The sequence below is a fragment of the Emydura macquarii genome, unplaced genomic scaffold (genome assembly GCF_026122565.2).
Source record: "Emydura macquarii macquarii isolate MOO-44397 ecotype Brisbane River unplaced genomic scaffold, CSIRO-AGI_Emac_v2 contig_2897, whole genome shotgun sequence".
NCBI lineage: Eukaryota > Metazoa > Chordata > Testudines > Chelidae > Emydura > Emydura macquarii.
The window spans coordinates 8,819,063-8,843,186 of record NW_027133034.1 but is presented as its reverse complement, the minus strand read 5'-3'; the positions used below and the strand labels follow the sequence as shown (position 1 = coordinate 8,843,186).

The following is a 24,124-nucleotide window of genomic DNA, read 5'->3' as shown; positions in this document are numbered from 1 at the left end:
TTAATAGAAAAGACCCACCCTATAGCTAACAATAAATCTTAATAAATTGTGTATTTTAAATTGATAACCTTCTTTGGAGTGTAAGTTTCATTATGTCTAAAGCATCTAAAATAAAGGCTTTATACATTCATGTCCTATAATTGGCTAGATATGCTCTCATTAAAGTGGATCATGGTTAGTGCCCCTTGAAAGAGCAATTCTAAATTATAAAGGATGATTTTCATTATGAAGGCAAGTATTTTAGTTGACCCAGGCTTTTGATGACTGTAAAAATTTGATTTTAAAGGGACTTTATTGAAGGAGAAAATAATCTGATGCTTAAAAGATTGTAAAACACTACTGACAATCAAAGCATTTCTCTTTCTTCCCCTCCCCCTGCCCCGCCTTATTTTTCCATTGTGTATTTTAGGGTTATCTGAGAAGTGCAGTTGATTGTTATGATCTTTTTAGTCATCACTTTACTCTGTGAGTTTTATGTTACAGTTTATAAAATGCTGAACGTTTGCTGAAAGATCAAAGTACTTATCATAATGAGAAAAACGTACATAACAGTTGTATAGCAAGGGTAAGAACTGCCTGAAGCAGAACAAATTTCTGCAGATTGTCTGATAATGTAAGAATAAAACAACACTGCAATCATGAGAATAATATTACTTAATAAATATCAACTCTTATGTGTCTTATACAGTAAGCTACCTTTTTATAAACGGCTAAAAACATTTCCCACTTGATTAGATAGTTTTATATCTGGAGAACTTACAATAATATCCATCTTTCTAAAAAAAAAATCACAATATGATGTTAATACAAAGATCAATGGATGCAATGTTAGACTGATAGCATGTCAGTTCATTCTAAACAAGCTAACAATGTAGCCCTAACATCCTGTCCCTGTTGTGTGGTTACAATGGGAAGTAGGCTTCTGCTGTGCACTGGGGAAGAGCAAAGAGTCCTTGAAGGGAGGATTTGTAACCCCCTGCACTGTTGAGCAGTGGTCTTTGGGGCTCCAATCTGACTGTCATGGCAGGTGAGAGAGGGAATGGACCACTGAATCCAAAAGTCTTCCAAACCCATCTCAGGAGCTGCAGTGCTTGGCTGAGTTTTGCTTAGTGAGATAGCGTCCTGTTCTCAGTGATAGGGAGGATAATTCTGCTCTTCCACACAAGCACACCAACTGGCATGGAGAAATAATAACCTCAATCCTATTTGCTCTGACTCTGCTCAGGGAAGAGAGGATATGGCTGAAATGGCCAAATCCTGTAGTCTTTACTCAGGCTCAGCTCACACTGATTTCAATGATGTTTTACCTGAGTAAGGATTACAGGACTCGGCCTGTGAGTTAATAAGCTTGTATTTGTTGGTATAACGTGAGTTTAGCATTTACGTGTTTCATAACAGATGGCAGGTTAAAGCTGTGTCACAATGAGAATTCACTAAGCTTGGAAATTTAGTAATACAATGGAGAATTCATAATGTAGAAAAACAAAATAACATTCCTTGTTAGCTTTATTCCGGTAACTTTTTTACACAGAGCTAACAGTGGGAGTGGCTTTTCCCTCTATCTGAAGTGTGTTTGAGCATTATAACCTGTATTTTTTATGAATTACCTTATTCTCTCTTGCCTTTGACCTTCCCACTTTTACCCATTATTTAATGATACTTCCAATTTTTAAGTATAGTTTCCTATGACAGAAGCTTTTTAGACTATGAATTTGTCTCCACAGGACAACTCCCGTCAGTTGAGTCATTTTCTATTAGATTTGAATAGTTATTTGAAAATCTACAGCAGTAAACAGTCCTGCATTAGCATGATGGTCAACAAGATCAGCTTATAGTTGTTTGGTAGGCCCTTTCAATATCTTCTGGCTTTGATTGTACACTATCAGTTTGAGAAATCTTCAGGAATTCAAAGCCCTATAGTGTTATGGTGGTTTTCTGGAATTCTTCGTTTGTTGTGTACTCTCCCTCTCTCTCTGCCCTGGCGTAGATACTCATTCAGTGCTGGTGAGAACCAAAATTCTCAAGGTGTTCTTTTAGTGGTTTGAAAATAGGACTCTGAGCCAAGAACACTGTGGGGTGAGATTTTCAAAAGCACTCAGCATTGGCCTGAATCTGCTCCTACTGAAGTCAATAGGAGTTTTACCCTGACTTCATTGGAAACAGAGTTAGACCAATGCTGAGTGTTTTTGGAAAATCCCATACTTAAATTCTAATACCAGCTCTGGCAGCAACGCCTTTTGGAGATGTGGGCAAATTGCTAAATCTTTCTGCTTCTGTATCCACATTCTTAAAATGGTGGTGAATAGTATTTATTTACCCAGCTCACAGAGGTGGGGTCAGGATTACCAAAGTACTGTGAAAATATTCAAGTGTTGTTGTTATGCTTTTGACTACTATAACAAAATGAAATGTCAACGAGAGTTCTGTGGCACTTTAAAGACTAACAAATTTAATATTTGTTAGCCTTTAAAGTGCCACAGAACTCTCGTTGTCTTTGCTGTATACAGACTAACACGGCTACCCCTCTGGAAAAATGAAATGTGTAATAGAGGCACAAAATAGGTGATGCATTTCTAGAAGTGCAGCAGGGCTGTGGTTTGTTTGTTTGTTCTTTAACTATAATAAACTGACTTGATTACTGATTGCTGTAGTGTTTCTTCTGCGCTTGTACAAAATCATGTTGGGCCACATAGACTCTTAATTTAACTCCCCTGTGTCTCTTCTTTGTTACACAAAGGATGAACTAGAGTGCTGGGTTACATTTTGCCATTAGTTATAACTAATATTGATGAAGTCTATGGGATTGTACAGATGTAATTAAGGGCCCTTCGCAGTAGACAGTGTGGTCTAGTGGATAAAGCACTGTCCTGGGAATCATGAGAGATGGGGTTCTATTCCTAGTTTGGTGCTGGTCTGGTTGGTGACCTTAGGCAAGAAACTCCACTCCTCTGTGTTCCCTATCTGTGAAGTAGCACTAAGGATAACGATCTCTTTTGTAAAGCACTTTCAGATCTACTGATGGAAAGTTCTATATAAGACCTTGCTATAAGTATCTTCCTAGGGAACAAATAGTTAATAATGGGGTCTTCAATCTAGCAGAGAAAGATATTATATGATCCAAGTCTGGAAGTTGATGTTAGACAAATTCAGAATGGAAATAAGGTGTAAATTTTTAATGGTGAGAGTAATTAATCATTGGAACAATTTACCAAGGGTTATGGTGGGGTCTCCGTCACTGGCAAATAAAAACATATGTTTTAGGAATTATTGTGGGGAAAATGTTCTGAGCTGTGTTATACAGGAAGTCAGACTAGATTATCACAATGGGCCCTTCTGGCCTTGGAATCTATGAATCTATTAGTTGATCCACAGAATTTAGGTTTTTGGTTGGTCTCCCACCCCCCCATCACCTAGAAGTATGCTGCTGCCAGGTGAAGCAGGGTACATGTCCTTGATTAATAATACATTTTAAACTATGTGAAAGCACTCAGCTTCTATTCTCATCCTCATCACACATACAGTACCATTAACATGTTTACTTTATCATCTTGTTGTTTACTAGTCAGAGTCCATCTCTGAGATGGACTAGTGATGGGTTTTGCCTGAGATCTATGGACTTGTAATTTCTTTGTGTCTCTGTCTTTGCTTCGTGAACAGGGGCTGCTAAACTGAGCTGTTCTAAATAGTGCCCTGTTAAGCAGACTTTCAATAAGAGATTGTTTTCTTTGGAATTCCATCAACCTTGTGGCTCATTTATAGAGTAACAAGCGAGGCATGTTCTGACCTATCAATCAAACTTTAAAAGGGCCATTGATAACAATGCATATTGCACACAAAGAAACCAATGCACAGGAATGTCTATTATTGTAACAGGTTTGGGCCCTATCCTGCTTCCATTCGGCCCAAAAACAAAACCTCCCCATGATTTCCATGGGAGTAAGATCAGGCTTTTAATTAAAATGTCTTATGGCAATCCTATAGCTGGGAGTCTTTTTTGCATGGGATCTACAAATCAGATAAAACCAACATGAAAGTTGGCATAAGTATTCATAACTCATGAGCAAGGGTTTCTATGCAAAATTTGGGTTAAACTGGTTTGGTTAGATTTGGTTAGATCTGAATATTCTTTCTCTGAGTTTCAGTGGGTGATTTTTGTTTCTTTTTTTGCCCCCAGCATAGAAGGGCTTGGTGGTTTAAAAAAAAAAAGTAATTTACAAGTACCTTGAACCAAATTCTGCCCTTGGAGAAGAGTTCACTGTCCCCATTGGTCCTCCGTTTTTATTTTTGGGTGCTTAGAATGCATATGTGTGTGTGCAAATGCCAAAAAAGAGAGAAATCAAAAGTAAGTGGAAAAGAAGGCCAGAGAGAGGGTTGGAGTGAGTTGAGTTATTTGTGACTCTCTATTGCAGTAACTGTGCACATATTTTGTATTCAGAGCTTAGGCTTCCTTTAAACATTTGACCTTTTGACATATTTCAGTCTAGATCAAAATGTTGTGGTTGATGTATAAATTATGAAAACAGGAATTTGGAAGACTGGGTGGCCTAGGGGCTGATAATGAGATACAGGCTCTTTCATTTTTAGGTCACCCAATGTATGTGTGCCAGTTTGGTGGTAGACCAAATGTTGTCATCTGATGGCTCCTGGGTGACTTGTAGTGACCTTAGTCCAGGTTTTAGTGGATCATTATCAACCTCATCTCAACTGGCATGCCTGTTGACAATCTCAGCAGAGAGAACAAGAGCTGAATTGGTCTGGAAATTAATTATTTTGCTGAGGGATAGAGTGAAGGGGGCTGGAATAATCTATGCTGGCAAAAATACAGGTATGCTGGTGCAAGGTGTGTCCACATGAGGAGCATTTTGTTGGCATAATATACTGGTATAGCTATACCAGCAGAGTGCTCTTAGAGTAGATCTGGCCTAAAATAATCCTTAAACTCCTAAAAGTGGTTTCTCTAGTGTAAGGCTAAGGTGCATCATTAAGACAAGTGTGTGGGGAAATTCATTCTGCCATTGCCTTTGCTATGTACCTGTAGATAAAGACTGGGACTTTCAAAGGAGGCATTCAGTAGGAAATCGCATGGGAGCTGGGCTCCCTGACATTCCTGACAGGACACCTCTTTTACACCTATAGTGAAACTGATTATGTGCTTTAACTGTACCGAGGGATATGATGCCAATATAATTTAAAAGCATTGTTTAGAAGGAGATAATTTAAATAATATTTTCGATAACATTACCAATGGGCTAAAAGGGTGGGTAGTTATTTGCTTGACTATATCAGTATGTCTGATCTAAAACTAGTGACCAAGTTAAAATAGACACCAGAAACATATTCTGTTATCCTCATTAAAAATACTCTTGAAATAAGGTGTAACAATTATACATTTTCAATAAACACCAAATATTTATCAGACCCACTCCAGTCTGCAGGGCTAGTCCTACAAAAAATACAGATCCAAGGTTAGAGCCGAGAAATAACCCAGTAGAATTTGCAGAGTGAGTAGGGAATGTTAGTATTATAACTGTAAATTGTTGTGTTCTCCTCTCTGAACTAGAGTAGATGGAATACAGCACAAAAAGACAATGTCTCTCTCACTAACGGAAGGTGGTCCAATAAAAGATATTAGTCACCCATCTTCTCTGTTTCATATCCTGGGATTGACACAGTTACAACTATATTGCATGTAAAATAATGTCCTTATTTATTTTCCATTTCCCTTTGCCAGCTAATATTTTACCTGTTAGATAGTTAAAATGAGTTTCTGGCATGGGATTAGTGGGCAAAGAATACCTATAAGAAGCAGGCAATTTTACAGAGTGTTTGAGTAGTTCTGAACAGCAGGTGCTGCCACGCTCCCGTAGTCTCCAGTGTCAAACAGTGTTCCATTGTGTGCCTCAGATTGGAAGGGCTGGTTGTAGCTTTTATTTTTCAGTTTTGCAACATCTTGTAAGAACAGGGGTGACAGTTAATCTGTCATTTTGTGTTTCACTTTAGTTTTACCACACGGGATTTCTAATAGGGCTGATTGTGTGTGGCCTGTCACAGTTGTATGCACTCCTAAATCCTGTGCAGCAATGAAACCAACATTTTAAAGCCAATCCTTTCTGTGGCATAAAGGGCAGTTTGGGAGTCATCAAAGTGGCAGATGGGTGGCTCCGTGTATTCACTACAAATATGGTGCACTGCCTTCAGGACTGTATAAACCTGGTGTGAAAGCAGCCACCCACACTAACTCAGGAGCTCAGATACCATGGTGGTGAGCAATGTATAAGAACCTATATTGAATAGAGTACTCCTATATTCTGCCTATTGCACTACAGTTGCAAAATGTGCACCATACATAGACATTTTGCACTGCCAGGAAACTTGAACCATGTGTCAGTTTTGGTTTTCCACACATTATTACAGCAAGCACTGGTTGTCTAAGACCCATGCATGTAAATTATATGGTGGGTATCCTGTGCTCTATGGCATTTTGGTGGGCCAGTTTAATTTAAATTACCGAATTGAGTATTTTATTATTTATTGGGATTACACTATTGCCTAGAAATCATGGCCTACTGTGCTAGTCACTGTATAAATACATAGCATGAGGCTGTTCCTGACCCCCAAAGAGTTTACAACTTAAATAGACAAAACAGACCAATAGTGGGAGAGGAAACAAAAGCACAGAACAGATAAGTGAAGTGTCTTGCTCAAGATTACACAACAGGTCAGTGACAGAGCTGGGAATAGAATGCAGGTCACATGACTCCCGGTCTGGTGCCATATCCACTAACCCATGATGCCTCATTAAAATCAATCCTGTGATCATTACAGCAGCTCCTGTTATTTATTTTGATAGGAGGTTCCATTTATTTTACAATGTCGTCCCCCCACCCCAATTTTCAGACTTTAATACTCTGCAGATTTTTAAACCGACAGCACAAAATGACATCACAGAAGTTGTCAGGGGAAGCTGGCAGTTTTGACAGCTGGGGAGAAGATAGTTGAGGTTTTTGGAACCTGGGGAGTTGTGGGAGGCGCTTTGGGATTGGAGGATAAGCACATTAGCTGGATTAGTTGACAATTAAACTGGTATCTTTTAGGTTTCACAGTTGCTATCTGTTGACATGAATGAGGCTGTTCATACCTCTCAGAACTTTTGTTTTACGCTGCCTCTGGACTCAGGCCTGGCCTATGCTGAAAATTTAGGTTGACATAGCTCCAGTGCAGAGGAAAAATCCACATCACTGAGCACCATTGCTATGCTATGCATAGGGGAAATGCTTCCATCAATCTAGCTACCATCGCTGAGGGGGAAGATGGTGTTTTTTCAGTGACAGAAAAGAAATCTTTGGTCTCTGTAGGCTGCATATATACTATGGCTTTATGCTGGCATAGCTACAGCACTGTAGCTATGCCATTATAGTCCCTGTAGTGTAGATATAGCCTCAGGAAAACATCTGCATCAGTTTAAGCTTGGTTCACATTTTCAAGGTTTTTCTTCACAACTATAGGGGCAAGAAACCAAAGGTGAATTTGGGCCCCACTGAGGTCAATGGGGGTTTTGACATGCACATCAGTCAGAATTCACCCTTAGTTTTTATGAGTGACTAATTTTAAATAAATTAAGGGTCTAGTACAGCATCTGTTAAATAGAATGTCCTGAACTGATTTATGCAGTGTTGTTGTAGCTGTATCTGTTGCAGGATATTAGAGACAAGGTGGGTGAGGTAATATCTTTTAGTGGACACTAACTTCTGTTGGTGAGAGAGACAAGCTTTCAAGTTATACAGAGCTCTCCCTTAGGTCTAAGAAAGATACTGAATGTCACCTTCCTTTAGTAGGCTAGAAGGGGGAAAAAAAGCGATATCTGTACAAAGGAGAGTCACTTAGGAGAAGACTTTCAGCTCATCAGCCAAGTAGCAAAAAATAGTTAAGTCTGAGGGAATTTAACCAGGTAATTAATTATGAACTGGCTACAAACTTCTCATCAGACACACACGTCTGTGACATTATCTTGAAAGAAAGAGCACATTAAAAAGATAAATTCAAAGCAAGTTTCCAGAGACAACCAAGTTTGTTTAAAAAATACACAGCTTTCTTATGTCAGTATCCGAAATCTTAACATACAATGAAATTCATGTTGCCTACAACTGCTAAATTCAAAGGGGCCAGATTCCCAGCTGATATAAATCGATGCAATGACATTGAAGTCAATGGAGTTACATGGATTTACACGTGCTGAGATTCTGGTGACTTTATTTTCTCCCCTTAAGAGACTTGTTCCCAGAGATGCTTCTGTTGAAAACAGGACTTTTTGGAGGCTTGCTGGTAAATCTGACATCTATTTCTGAGCATGTAATTAACCCCCTGCTATCCCACCCCACAGTACCTCCTCCTGCTCTCATGCTGCTTGAAGTGTTGGGGGAAGGGCAGGTGTATTTGGGAAATAATGGGGTGTCCTGAGTTCACCTTGTCTGTAGTTGATGCACAAATAATTCCTTACTGGTGTTTTCCCTAAAAGTGTCAAGAACTCATTTACAGTTGATAAAGATAGTAGTGTAGATGTAATATACTTAGACTTCTGTAAAGCATTTGACTGTAAGGCATTTAGATTAGAACACTAGAATGATATAAAATTAATATGGCACACATTAAATGGATTAAAAAGTTGATAACTGGAAGGCCTCAAAATGCAATTGTAAATGCGGAATCATCACTGAATAGGTGTGTTTCAAAATGGAGTCTCACTAGCATTGGGTCTTGGCTTTGTTAGTTAACATCAATGATCTGGCCTAAAATGATCATTGATAAAATTTGAAGATGACAAAGATTGGGGGTATGGCAAATAATGAAGAGAACAGGTAATGGATACAGAGTAAGCTGGATCACTTGGTAAGGTGCGTTCAAGCCAACAATATGCATTATAATGTAGCTAAATGTAAAATGTCTGCATCTAGGAATAAAGAGTGTAGGTATACTTATAGGATTGGGAATTGTATCCTGGGAAGCAGTGACATCTGAGATAATCAGCTGAACACGAGCAACCAGTATGATGCTGTGGCCAAAAAGGCTAATGCAATCCTGAGATGCATAAACAGGAAACTCTCAAGCAAGTTTGGAGAGGTTATTTTGCCTATGTATTTGGCAGTAGTGTGACTGCTGCTAAAATACTGTGTCCATTTCTGGGGTCACAATTCAAGACTTTGATGATAATAAATTAGAGAGGGTTCAGAGAAGAGCTACAAGAATGATTAAAGGATTAGAAAACATGCATTATAGTGGTAGGTTTAAGGAGCTCTTCTCTTAACAATAAGGTTAAGGGGGACTTAATCACAGTCTATAACTACATGGGGAACAAATATTTGATGATGGACTCTTCAGTCTGGCAGATAAAGGTATATGCTCCAATAGCTGGAAGTTAAAGCTAGGCAAAATCAGACTGGAAATAGGCATGCATTTATAAGAGTAATTAACCATTGGAACAATTTTCCAAGGGTCACGGTGGATTCTCCATCTCTGACAATTTTTGAATCAAGATTGGATGTTAAAAAAGATATGCCACAGGAATTATTTTGGGGAAGTTCCATGACCTCTGTTATACAGGAGGTCAGAATGGATAATCACAATAGTCCCTGTTGACTTTGGAATCTATAAATCGTTTCAAAATGAATTTTCCTTTTAATGATGATTAAATCTGGTGGTGGTGGTAATTTTGCACAAGGGAGCAAACCCCAAATACTTGATTATGTAACAGTTCTATTCAGCTATTTTCACTCAGGTGTACTCTCATTTTACAATGAATCTATTTTTTTAAACACATTAAAAAATTCAAGATTTGAGTGAAACTTTTGCTCACAGTTACACTAGTGTAAATGCAGAATAGGTCAGTAGAAATCAATGGATTTTCTCTGAATTTACAGTGATGTAAATGAGCAAATGACGTGGGTCTGCTTTTAGTATTTCTGCTTTTAATTAGTTATCAGTTTTTTTCAACCTATAATATTTTTCTTTTTAAAAAATGACTAGATAGAACTGGAGATATTTCCGGTCATCAGAGGTTTTTTGTGCTTCATACAGGGCATTCAGAAAGGCAGTTGACAATATTGTCATGAAGGACCAAAAGTAAAAAGAATCCGAACCAGTCATATTGATGTCATGTTGTACTTAGATTTATGAACTGCCTTGGCACCAGGCAGCAATAGGCTCATAACAAATCCCTGTATGTAGCAATTTCCTCCAGAGAACCTCAATACCACTTCCAAAGCCCTTTAGGGTTGGGTGGACAGGAATATCATGCTAACACTTTAATTCTAATATGCAGTAAATCACAGTTAGACCCGACATGGAGTCTAGCAGGTTGTCACCACCCAGCAGCTGAACCAGCAAAGATAAGAATGATATAGGTCAGAGGTTTCATCACCTGAAAGGTCATAAAGTATGTTGTAGGTGGGAACTTTACACCATGGATCATGCAGATACACAGTAGAAAAGTAGGTCTGTGGACTTGTCACTGTCATCAAGTAAAACCATATTTGTACTGAAAGGTATCCCATCACACCCAGTACAATTAAACTAGCTGGAAATGTCAGGGTTTATTACCCCCACCTGTTGGATTCAGCTACTGCATTCCTGGCGATGACATCTGCAGTTTAAACTTGGCAGGCTGCAACGGGATTAAAAAAAAACAAAAACCCTCTACAACTGTATTTAATACTTTTTCCAGCTCATAAAGGAAGCCAGCCTAACCAGCTATGAACTAACTTACAAATCCTGTGGCTCTCAGTTCACTGACTCTTGCCACTGCTGAGTCCAAATAATCAGAACAGATTATGATTTTTAAAAAAGAGTGACAAAAGATGCAGGTGCTGTGCTCTTCTAGTGGATTAAGCGGGGCCAAGGAGACTGAAAGAAGGGAAATAAACCTCTAAGCTCCTTGTATGTGTTAGAAAAGTCCAAGTCTCTTAAATGTATTGCAACAAACTATAAAATGATTAGTAGGGACCTTCCCTCATAACGGTGCCCGGGTGACTTTGTTTAAACTCCATGGACATGCTGGTACAAGTTGGTAATCTGAACCAATATGTCACATGCTGAAATACAGAGCAGTGCCCAATTGAAAAAGTGGTAGAGACAACAGTCAGTGAGAAAACAAAGCAGAGAGAGGAGTGCCCAGAGCTTGGAATGTGGCTAAGGAGTGCACTGGGAATGTAGGGAGAGTGGGTTGGTATAAAAGTGACCTTAAGCCGTCTTTATGCGTCACTGATGCTAGTCCAGCTGTGTACTGGACCAATTCCCTAGCACATGTCAGAGCAGCCTTCAAGCTATTCTGACATGCACCAGCTGCCAACTGTCCCAGGAAACCAATGTGGCAGCTGAGTATTACTGAGACACAGGGAAACCCTGACTACATCCCATTTTTACCCAGGCACGTCCCTGTAGATCAGCAGCTGTGAAGTTGGTCTGATGTAGTTTCCTCTGAATTATTCCTGTGGAGTTGCCTCTATGGAACAAATAGGTTGCTCAGACACCCAAACCTGAGGATCCCTTCATATCTACCAGAGACGAGGCCATCCATACAGAGAGTCACCACACTGCATCCAAATTATCTTGGCCTCTCCCACTCCTCCATGGCAGCGTCTCCAGGCTGGCTGTTTCCCCTGGAAGATTCCCTTAGGGCAGGTTCCACATACTGACTCTGTGATAACTAAGAAGGGGGGAATACTTGCATGCTTAATGTACTATAATGTATCCTCATCTCCATCCCCTCCCACTAGTAGTCCTCCCCTTTTCTGTGCATGGATACCAGCCTGCAGAAGGTCTACTGCAAAATCTGGAGGAAGGGTAAAATGACACTGAAATTGTGCACCCCACTTACCCCAGGAAGTGTTCCACAAACTTCCCATCCCACCTTAGTTCTTTGATAACTGTGATGACTCCACAGGAAATAATAACTGCACAACTTCCATTATTGCTTCTGCATGTGCTCCTGCTGAGTCTGCAATCATGTTGTACCACCACTACCATATAGGTATTAGGGAAGGCTGTATTAGAGCCTGGACAAATGAAAACCAGTTTTTGTTTGTTTGGGGGGCAGAGTAGGGAATGAAAAATCTGATACTATTTAAAAGCAAAGATAAAAAGTTTTAGTCTGATCAAACTTCCAGATGTGTGGTTTCCATCTCTGGCGCAGAAGAACATATGTCGTGGAATAGAATATGCATGGGATAGGCTGTCAGCTGTTTCTTTGGTCCAGTTTGCTCTAGAAGGGAAGTGGTAACGGTTGCAGTTTATAGCTAGGGTAATAGGGATGGAGGATAACCTTAACCATGTTCCCTTTTATCATTGTAATGTCTTTAACAGAGATCCCCATTTGGTTCAATAGCTGGCAGAACTCAAATATGTTACACAGAAACAAACATATATAATAACTGGTGGGATGCAATAGACCTCTACAGCTCCAATTATGACTAATGGCATTCCATTGCCTTTATACTTACTTTAAAGTCCCCTTGACACAGATTGATTATAGGGAAGGACCTATATCAGCCTATGAAAAATTTATGGATTTTGAAAGAGTTTTAACATGTATCATTTGAGCACAAATAATTTCTTGGCTGTTTTTGTCCTTCCTCCCCCAGTCTCACTTAACGTTAGTAATATATGTTTAATCTGTAGCATCAGTTTTTGATTATTAAAGAATCAAGATGTTAAAGAATAAAGTTTTTAAAAAGAGAGAGAAATCAGATTTGTATGATTTTAACTATTCTTTAATCTGCTTCTGGTCAACAGAAGTGATTTGTGTCAGCCGTTATTGCATTAAACTTTAATTTTCTTCCATGAGTACAGGATTATATAAAGAAGTATTGGATTGCACTCAGCATGGATTAGTTGAGCGGTGTCTTTGCAGCCAAGGACCAAATGGATTTCCTTCCTTTTGTGATTTATATTTTTATTGCTGTTTTTTCCTTCCTTCTAAGTCCCATTACCCTTCTATTTGCCAGCACTGAGATACCCTCAAAAGCAGCAGAAAGGCAGGCAGAATTATTGGCTTATTGCATATGTTTATGTTCCAATGATCCTTACTAGCCAACGTCAAAGGAATAAAGTAGCCTCTAGCCATGGAAACTGTGTGAAGTGGAAAATTAAAAACTTTTAATTGTTAAAGGAGCATATTCCTTTCTTTCTTAATAGAAAAATAAAATCTAGATTAAATGGTTTGATGTCCTTTAGAACTAGATAAAATATCCATAGTTTTGCCTTACATCTGGTCAGCAAAGACCCATTGGAAATATAAAATGACAAATTGTAAAAACAGAAATCTTGGCAGCATGAATGGGAGAGAATAAAATATCCTCAGTTTAGAGAGGGAGATCATCCAGGGTTTGTAGAGTGGGATTAAGGGAGGAAATAAAAAATGGTCCCCAATAATAGCCTGAATGTTGTTAATTACGATTTGATTTTTGCAGCCAATTTGAAGAATGACTGAGGTTTCTTCTTCTCAACATGGCAGCCAGTGAGGCGGGGCCTGACACTTGAAGAGAGATGAAAGGTATTTAAAGAAAAGTATTTAAGATATTAAATTACAGAATATGGTGTAGACTGACTCCTGTCGGTAACCTCTATTGAGTAGAAATGGCAACACCAAAGAATTTTTTAACTGTGTAAAAGACCAAATTAAAAGAAAATGGCACAAGACAGAAAATCAGTTGTTAAAAGATAAAGGTCTAGTTCCACACCGTGGGTGTCAATGGAAGCGGGATCAGGCCCCAAGAGCTCATTAAGACAGCAAGATGTTCTTGTTGTTGATAAAGTACAGAGCATATTTTCCAAGTCATAAAAATATATGGTGGGTGACAAACAACCCAGAAACTTGAAACTGAGATGACTGACTAGTGAATCATAAGCTACCCCTTCCACGTGGAAGGAGGAGAGGAAGGTGATCAAGAACAGTCACCATAGATTCACAAAGGGCAAGTCATGCCTGACCAACCTGATTGCCTTCTATGATGAGATGACTGGCTTTATGAATGTGGGGAAAGTGGTGGGCATGATATACTTTGACTTTAGCAAAGCTTTTGATCATGGTCTCTCACAGTATTCATGCCAGCAAGTTAAAGAAGTATGGGTTGGATGAATGGATTATAAGGTGGATAGAAAGCTGGCTGGATCATCGGGCTCAACCGATAGTGATCAACGGCTCGATGTCTAGTTAGCAGCTCATGTCAAGTGGAGTGCCCCAGGGGTCGGTCCTGGGGCTGGTTTTGTTCAAGATCTTCATTAATGATCTGGATGATGGGGTGAATTGCAACCTCAGAAAGTTTCCAGATGATGCTCAGCTGAGGGACGTGGTAGATACCTTGTAGGGTAGGGATAGAAAACAGAATGACCTAGACAAATTGGAGGATTGGGCCGAAAGAAATCTGATGAGGTTCAACAAGGACAAGTGCAGAGTCCTGCACTTTGGATGGAAGAAACCCATACACTGCTACAGACTGGGGATCAACTGGCTAAGCAGCAGTTCTGCAGGAAAGGACTTGGGGGTTACAGTGGACAAGAAGCTGGAGATGAGTCAACAGTATGCCCTTGTTGCCAAGAAGTCTAATGGCATATTGGGCTGCATTAGTAGGAGCTTTGCCAGCAGGTTGTGGGAAGTGATTATTTCCCTCTATGTGACACTGGTGAGTCCACATCCGGAGTACTGTGTCCAGGTTTGAGCCCCCCACCACAGGAAGGATGTGGACCAATTGGAGAGAGTCCAGCAGAAGGCAATGAAAATGATTTGGGGCCTGGGGCACATGACTTATGAGGAGAAGCTGAGGGAACAGGCTTATTTAATCTGCAGAAGAGACAAGTGAGGGGGGGATTTGATAGCAGCCTTCAACCACCTAAAAGGGGGTTCCAAAGAGGATGGAGCTAGGCTGTTCTCAGTGGTGACAGATGACAGAATAAAGAGCAATAGTCTCAAGTTGCAGTGGGGAAGATCTAGGTTGGACATTAGGAAAAACATTGTCATTAGGAGGGTGGTGAAGCACTGAAATGGGTTACTGAGGGATGTGGTGGAATCTCCATCCTTAGAGGTTTTCAAGATGTGGCTTGACAAAGCCCTGGCTGTGATGATTTAGTTGGGTTGGTCCTGCTTTGAGCAGGGTGGTTGGACTAGATGATCTCCTGAGGTCCCTTCCAACCCTAATTTTCTATGATTCTATGGCCTTAAATACCTTCTTCAATATATATTGCTATTTGCTTCATGGTAAATAGCTCAAGATATAGTCAAGCATACCCAGACCTTTCAGTTTTTTTTTCTAGACACCAAAATTGCTGTGAAGTAACTGAGCTGCAGGAGCATTCTGGGTACTGATATGTAAAGAGGCACACACAAAGATCCCACTTTGTTCCCTGTTCAGGCAGGGCCATAGTACATTTCACTAATGGTCATTGTACAATGAGAGGATGCATATAGTTGGAATGTGTGGTTACCTGATGTTTATCATGTAACATCTTCTAAGGGAAAATGTTACATGGTAAACATCATATCTAATAACTAAACAAATTATTCAGTTTATAAAATAACAGGTTCGTGTCATGCAAGAGCAAATCTATTAACCAAATTAAGGGCAACATTGTACATATTCACTGAAACCTCTAAAAGGAGATAGAGGCCTAACACACTCTATGAGGTGAATCTTGCTGAGTTTCCAATGGGTCCTTCCCTCAGATGGAAGAAATTTGCTTTTAAGGGAGGTAGAGCATGCGGCCTCTAAATATTACCAATTCTGAGGAAGCCCTGTTGTGAGTATGCCAGAGCATCAGCTCTGGGGGTTAGGAAGGAGAGAGGTGCCCAGAGTGGGGCAGCAGTGTGCATGTCCAGTGACTGAAAACTAAACACCTAGAGAACTTTTACTGCAAAAACTTAGGTGCCTACAGGATTAGGCAGCTCCTGAGTGGGGGTTTTGTGGGTTGCAGTGAAGCTTAAAATTGAGCCTTGAGAGCCTAAGCATCTTTGTGGATCTATGCCTTTATGCCTGGAGTATTTGGCCTTTACTTGCTGTCATTTCTAATAAAGATTTCTTTTTTACTGTAGCCGTGAGTGCTTAAGGAAGCCCTATAAATAGGAGGGCCCATTCATCCTAGCAAATGAAGCACCTATATTGTTTGCTTTTGAGTTGGACGTTCTTTTACTCTGTGGGGTATCCAAAAGGAATTTAGATTACCACTCCTACGTTCATGGCACCGAAAAAGGAATAGTTATCCAAATTCAGCCTCAGATTTACTACACTGTTATTTTCTGAATCAACTGCAGAATTAGACCCAGCTTTTATTGTCTATTTTTTAAATAAACTGGGTTTTTCAGAAATATTTTTCAGTTCATTATTAAATAGAACCCTTAAGTAATTATAAACTTTCCAATCAAGCATTTAGTGCCTTGGATCCATTGACAGAGACACCAGACTGTTAAACACTAAATCGGAGAGGATATTTTCTGCTGCTTCCATCACATCAGAAAGACAGAGTCAGAGAGACTCCCCATGGTGACTTTCAGACATGATTGCCCATCATTTCTGTCTCAATTGAGGCAACTATTTGTGGTGCTTAAATACTGGTGCTATGCAATCACAGTCTTACTACCTCTGGCCCCCCCCCACTTTTTTTTTTTTTTTTTTAAAGCTTATTGGCACATTCACCACATGAAAGCAGAACCACTGATTTTGACTTTAATAAACTGAGTGAAATTGAACATAAGGAATCGTGGGTAGCTAACTACCAGTCTGCATGTGTCACTTTCCGACTGATGGCAGTTAGAAAACATTGTATTTCATTAGGTTCTGTAACAATTAGAACTTGGTTGTCCTAGATAGAGCACTGATCATGTTGCCCTCTTTTAGTCATCTGATTAAATGAAGGTAAAGGCTTTAAATATAATTGGTCACATTGCTGTCAATGGCATTATACTAGGGATTAATATGGCCCAATACGTTTATCATTTCTGTCCCTGCTAAAAAGTTAAGTTAAATTAAGAGTTGAACTTCGATAAATATCTCCAAAGAGAATGGGCCTTCCATCTAAATACTGTGTGTGTGTGTGTGTGTGTGTGTGTGTGTGTGTGTGCACGCACACATGTATGTTTAATGTATGCGTGACATTTTTAGCTGAAATTTTTTCAGAGAAAAATGCAGATTTAGGCCAACTAAAATATTTCATAAATTTATGTTGATTTTGCTGAACTGTTTTTCTCTGGGGGAAAGCCTTTTTTTTTTTTTTTTAATCTAAATGTTTCTTGAAATAAAAATTTCATTTGAAACAACTACTTTGTTTCAAAATTTTCTTCAATTTTATTTTAAAAAAACTAAATGGCTCAAAACTGAGACAAAACATTTCAGATCAAAGAAAACATGTCAAGTAACCCCAAATTTCTTTTTCTTTTTGATTCACCAAAAAAAATTAGTTTTAAACAATTTTTTAAATTATTTTTTGGAACTGCCAAAAACCAGTTATCCATTATTAGATAACAGTAATCCATTACTAGATGGATTGTAATGACTGAACAATAGCGGGTATGTACACCTCACTTGCCTAAGAAGCCAGAGACTCAGTTAAAATAGGCAACTCAAAGTCTTGATAAGTCTCTAAACTAGGGGTAGGCCAGCCAGTTTGGATAAATAAGTAAAGGACTCTGACCTTCATTCCAAATCTAGAACTGGACCTTCTAGCAAGTTTGAAAATTTGTGAACAACTTTTTATTTAGGATTGTAGCCAGCCCCTTTGCATATGTGTCTGGGGTGGGGTACAGGGTATAAGCAGCAGCCTCTCCTCTCAACCCTTATTCTCCCTGTTCAGAGTTTCTGACAACAACTGCAGTTTTTGTGTTTGCCTTGTGGTTGTTGCAAGCTCCCACAACTGCAGTTTTTAAAGGGAAGCCATGGGAAGAAGGGGTGAAGCCAGTGGAAAATGTGTGGTTACAGAGCGTAGTATATGCTGTATGGGCATGCTCTCCCTGCATGTACAGGATCCCCAGGTGTCAATGAATATGTCCACACTGTAATGAAAGACCCAAGGCATGGCCATGGCTGTCCTGGGTCAGCTGACTCTGGCTTGTGGGACTCAGGCTGCTGAACTAAAAACTGCAGTGTAGACATTCAGCTCAGGCTGGAGCCCAGCCTTTGAAACCCCATGAGGAAGGTGGGTCTCAGGGCCAGCCTGAGCCCAAATGTCTACACTGCAATTTTTAGCCCTGCACCCCAAACCCGGTGAGCCCGAGTCAGCTGACCAACCTCCTAAGGCTCAGGGCCATGGGTGTCCAGTGCAGTGTAGATGTGCCCCTTGTGACTCCCTGTGGTATTGCAAAAAGGTACAACGGAGTCCTTCATTACTATCTTTTATTTTTTGCCAGCTTCTTCTTTCCCTGGTTCCAGATGCAAGAGGGAATCCATGAGTGAGGTTGTTCAAGTTTTCCAACTTAATTGTGCAAACCCAAGAGGCTCAGACAGTTGGGCTCCAAACTTATGGGTACTTATCTTAACCAAACCTCCAATCATTAGACTGTAACTCATCACTAAACCGAACTAGTAATTCCGAGTTGGAAATAGCCCAACAATAGCCCTCTTCACAATATTTCAGTCCTGGTTTTGGCTGGAAAGTGGTCATGTGTAAACAAATGAACAAAATGTTTCATTAACCCTTTTCAACTTCAAAAAAGTTTATCTTGGCTTCAGTGTGAGTGAAGTTTGGGAGGAAGATTCTAGTTGGTTCATATTTTAACAAGTACTGGAATTTAGTCACAACATACCACACAAGTCACAATGGGACAAATACGTTCTTGTTGTAACTCCATTGGTTTCAATAAAGTTATGCCAGTATATCACTGGCCCACAATGTTTAAAAAATACAATATACCCACAACGCAGTAAAATAAAATAATGTACACAGCAAAATGCAGCTATCTTACTTTCTGCTAGAATGTATTGTAGTAAAGATCTAGTGTGGTGGTTGGTTAATTTGTACTATGCTTCTCATGGATCAGAATCAAACATTTAATGTGCTGGAAATCAGACGTTTTCTGATCCATTGTATTCTATTTGGAAAAGGATGCTGAAAAATGTGAGTGTTCAGAGAAGAACCACAAGAATGATTCAAGGACTGGAAAACCTGCCTTCCGGTGAAAAATGTAAAGAGTTCAATTTATTTAGCCAATTGATGAGACAGTTAAAAGGAGATAATTGTAGTCTATAAGTATTGACATGGAGAGAAGAGATCTTATACATTGCCCTCTTTAATCTGTCAGACAATAGAATAACAAGATCTAATGGCTATATGCAGAAGCTAGGCAAATTTAGATTAAAAATAAAGCCAACATTTTTAACAGTAAGGGTAATTAATCTTTGTGGTTACCAAGGGCTGTGGTAAGTTTTCCATCACTTGCAGTTAAGACTGGATATTTTTCTAAAAGGTATGCTGTTCAACCACAAGTTATTGGGATTGATGGAGGAATTACTGGGTGAAATTCTGTGGCCTGTATTTTGCAGAGGGTCAGACTACATCATAGTGGTCCCTTCTGGCTGTAAAATCTATTAATTATATTCTCTTGAGCTTCTAGCTGAATTTGCTTTAACCAATCAGTTCAAGGCAATATTCTCTTTGCAGCATGAGATACTATTTGGCTCCTTTTTTCCACAAAATGTTATTTCAGTTATTTGGTTTGTGGTTTATGGGCTGGTTCTTCTGCTTCAGTGTGGATGCTTTGTGATGCCCTTCAGCTGTATTCTGTCTGAAAATCTGGCTTAGCCAGTGCATTTCTCTTGTGCCATCAAACTCATCTAGGAAAATCATCAAACTCATCAAGGAAAATGGGGTTGGGTGGAGGAAGGGGGGGGGGCTGGCTAAAATGCTCTGTTATGCCAATCCTTGGCTGCATTTTTGACTCCCTGTGCTTTCTGCAGTCTGGTGTAAATTTTTCAGCTGCCCCTTGACTGCTTTAACTCAGTGCAAAGAACTATTTTGCACAGAGCAGCAGTATGATCAGAGGAGTACAAGGCAAGCTTTAAAACACCTTTGCTTCACATCCAGAACCCTTTGAATTGTGCTCTGTGTAGTTTCCCTGCACTGGAGGATATGTATCTATCATTGCTTTGACCAAACCTCCTTTATTCTCTATGAAATAAGCATAACCAATTATAGACCAGACTTCTGGTCAGAAGAGTGGCCTGTTGAATTTGCAGCCTCCCTGGAAATGTATTTTTGTGTGTTTGAAGCTATGTACTATATGTAAATCAAGGCTCACAGCTGTTCAAATCAGGTCTCCCTGTGACCCAAGTGGCACTCTCACTTTGTATAAAAAATAGAATCCAGATTTTATCACCAACTGTTTATGACAAGTATGAAAATATTCAATACCAATGTGACAACACCTACTAATTCACCAAAATTTACTCTCCTTTGCTCTCATAGTATTTCCAGTCTTAAATATTTATCTTTATGAAATAGTAATATTTTTACTATGTTTATGTAGTTGTAGTGTACTATGGTATACAGAAGCACATGTTACCAAGCAGCTTACTTCTGGATCTCCTTAAAAACAGGACGAGACTGGGATTTGATATGTTGCAAGAATTGTCAAAGACAAAGGTTCTTTCACCAAAATATTAGGTGCATCCCAGAAGTTAATTTGAGTTCTAGCTCTTTAAAAATATGCCGTAGACCCAAGTTCCTGAAGGGATTTTAACAACACTAAAATAAAAGAGGCTTAAAATCAATGAGCCAGTTGTTTTCATTGGTTAGTTATTAGTTTTGGAAAAAACTCCTTTATTTCTACTAGCCTCAAGAAAGCCAGAAAATAAAATCTTTTCTGTTGTCTGTGTCCATTTAAAACAAATGTAACAAAATTGGCCCTAATTGAAAATACACTGTACTGTTTAAGTATATTATAAATAGTTGCAATTTGCCCCCCCTGGAGATTAAAAGGGAAGTTTCAGTCCATCTTGATTTGTCAGATGTACCTCATGTTAATCGGCACTGGAACAGACAGAAAGTCACCCAGTCTCTGACCTAATTTCACACAATGTCCCCCTGCGAAACCACCATTTGGTGACTCGGAGGACAATGAATAAGATAGACAGAGGTACTGGAATTCTGCCATATGCTATAACATATGGACAGTCAGTTTACACTACATTGAATTTATGTCAGGGTAACAACCCTCCCATTAAAATATATTGTATTATCCTATCTTAAATCCTTAGTAATAACACTTAGCACTTAAATAGCACCACACAAACATTAACTAATCCTTAGAAAACCTCGATGGGATAGGCAAATAATTATTATTCCTATTTTTAAAATGGGGAAGTTGAGGCGGAGACATTGAAAAACTCCAAAGCTATACATGAAATCGGGATTAAAACACAGGACTCCCAACACTATATTTAGTTATACAAACACTGGTCCTACTCAAGTTACCTTTTACATGTAGAGGCTTTGGATTCTGTGCCTTTTAGTGAACTGCATCTGCAATGATCTTTGTTGCACATTCTCAGTGGCAAAAAGACATGTAGCTGTCCGCAGTTCCACAAATAGGGGGAACATGTATTTAATATTACCATATATCTACAAATACTGGGCCAAATTCAGTGGTAACATAAAGAGAGGCATAAGTTATACCTTGATAAATCAGTGTGAGTTGGTGTGACTTAGATGAGGACCAGATTTTGCTCTTATTTTGGTGAGGTATATATGGCGTAGCACTAGCACTGACCTCAGTGAAGTTATTTCACATTTACACTAGTTCAACTGAAAATAGCATCACACATTCCAGTCCCTAGCATTGATTCTATCAGGAAAAGCAACCAAGAGGGGGGTTTCAGAAGTTGTATTAAAGCAGCCACTCCCCTTTCCACCATCCCACACAATCTCCATCTTGCACCTTCATGTGGGTTGTTCTCCTGCTACAAACGTTCCCCTGCGTATGGAAAATACACCCATTTAAACCCAAACTGGGCTATGTTTCCATATTGGAGCATAACCTACACTACCCCTGAGATTGGCTCACAGAGTGGAATTTGGTGTTAGTGATCACTGCTTGGCTCTATAGATAAAAAATAAGTTTTCAGAATCCATTTGCTATTGGTGTCATTCCTGATGTATTTGTTCTTTACATGCTTCTGAGTCTGACTCATTTGAAGGCAAATGGAGGTTTCCCAAACTGTTCCTTTAAACAGGATGCCTATGAAATATGTACTTTCTTTGGATTTCTAAGTATATATGAAAAGATGGTAAAGTATTGGAATGGGTTACCTATGGAGGTGGTGGAATCTCCATCCTTAGAGGTTTTTAAGACCTGGCTTAACAAAGCTCTGGCTGGGATAATTTAGTTGGGGTTGGTCCTGCTTTGAGCAGGGAGTTGGACTAGATGACCTCCTGAGGTCCCCTCCAACCCTAATCTTCTATAAGTCTCTGATGCCTATGTCATATGCTCAGTGCTTAAACATGATGTGAAAGGGTAATTAATGATATAACATAAACACACAACCTGTTTGCAGGACTGGAGACTTACTCCCATGCTGAATTTTAAGCACATAAGTAGCGCCAATGAGGTCAGTGGGCCCACTTGTACTTAAATTTAAGCACATGCAGAAATCTTTGCAGGATCAGGACCTTAGGTTCTAAGCTCTTCAGGGCATGGACGGAGCCTTCCTGCCATTTGTATAGTATTTAGCGCAACGTGACCCCAATCCTGAATGGGACTTCTAGCCACTACCACAATAAAATGAATAAATCATAATAGTTTGGATAATTAATGTTAAACATGCATAGAATGATGCAAGCTATTTAATCTGGTACATTTATAATGAATGATGCTGTAATATAAGAGATATGTCATTTATAATAGGAAATGGTCTGATTGTATATTCAAAATATACTATTTTTATTGGCACACACCTTGAAGATTATGTGGGATGATCATATGGGCCAAATTCTTCCCTCAACTATATATGTTTGAAGTTAGTGAAGTTACCAGGATTGTAATTGAGGGCAGGATTTCTAATGATATGTTTAAATTGGAGGGCCCCCTGATGACATAAATTCAGTGTAATGTAAGCTGACTGTACATATGTTATAGCATATGGTAGAATTTCAGTTCTCATCCCTCTCTTATGCCTCATCCTCAGAGTCACTAAAAGGCTGTCTCATGGGATGACCCTGTGTTAAATTAGGTCAGAGACTGGAGGATGCCATGTGTCAACTCCATTGCTGAGTAATATGGCAGGGTTAAAACAGCTTGAAAAGAGACCGTTTTTCATTATTTTTCTTAGAGGGAAAAGTCAAGCTGGTGAGGATATTCTGGCTTTACTTTGTGGTGGTCACACTGACTTTATATATCACTCCTGAGATACTTTTGAGCCATAGACTGGCTCTGGCTTGAATTTATCTTCAACAACTTTGTTTCCTGCACATCTTTGCTTTAACCACATTTTTCTCACAACTGACTCAAAGCAGAGATCAGATTTCTGTAGGTTGAAGATGACTTTTACTACTTGGAAGTGAAATTCATTCCACCTGTATAAAGTCCAAGTATTCAGGGAGTGTTGTGGAGAGGGGCGGGAAGCTGAAATCCAACCTAAGGCCAGGAAACAGGCCTGGCATTTCAATTTATGGGTCAGTTGGACATGGTACTGGACATGGGGAGGGAGGTGTGGGTTTCACTGGTTGTTTGTGTAAAAACCTGGTTCTGCAGCCCCTCCTCTGGCTTTGACCCATCCTAATCTGCACCCAACATAGCCGCCTGCACCAGTCTATGTGGGGAGAGTGTGGAGCCCCTTCCTGCAGTGTGCTGGGAGGATGTTCAGGTACCTCATACAATTGCTCAGAAGGCAGAACTCCTGAGCAAACCCATCTGTGAGGCTTAAATTGTGCCAAGGGTCTTGCAATAACACCCCACTTGAAGTGAATTTCACCCAATGCTTTCCATATCTTGTGCTATTTTAGAGTTAATCAATAACCACTTTTAAAACAAAATGTCACAAGCAGGAGGCTTACAAAGCATCTGAGACCTATATTTAAATCCTAAATTAAGTCACAAGAGAAACTGGCCATGAGTTAAAATGAGCTTGGTGGTTTCATTTTAATTTCCATTTGTCTA

At 39.4% G+C, this 24,124-nt stretch overlaps 1 long non-coding RNA gene across 1 annotated transcript in view; it reads left to right on the top strand.

The window, feature by feature from the left end:
* The window catches only part of LOC137167063 (uncharacterized), a 125,058-nt gene that overhangs the window by 88,164 nt on the left and 12,770 nt on the right, over positions 1 to 24,124 (top strand). The window contains exon 3 of the long non-coding RNA XR_010923958.1: positions 13,461 to 13,543. This is a non-coding gene — a long non-coding RNA (uncharacterized lncRNA). The remainder of the gene's footprint in view (positions 1 to 13,460; positions 13,544 to 24,124) is intronic.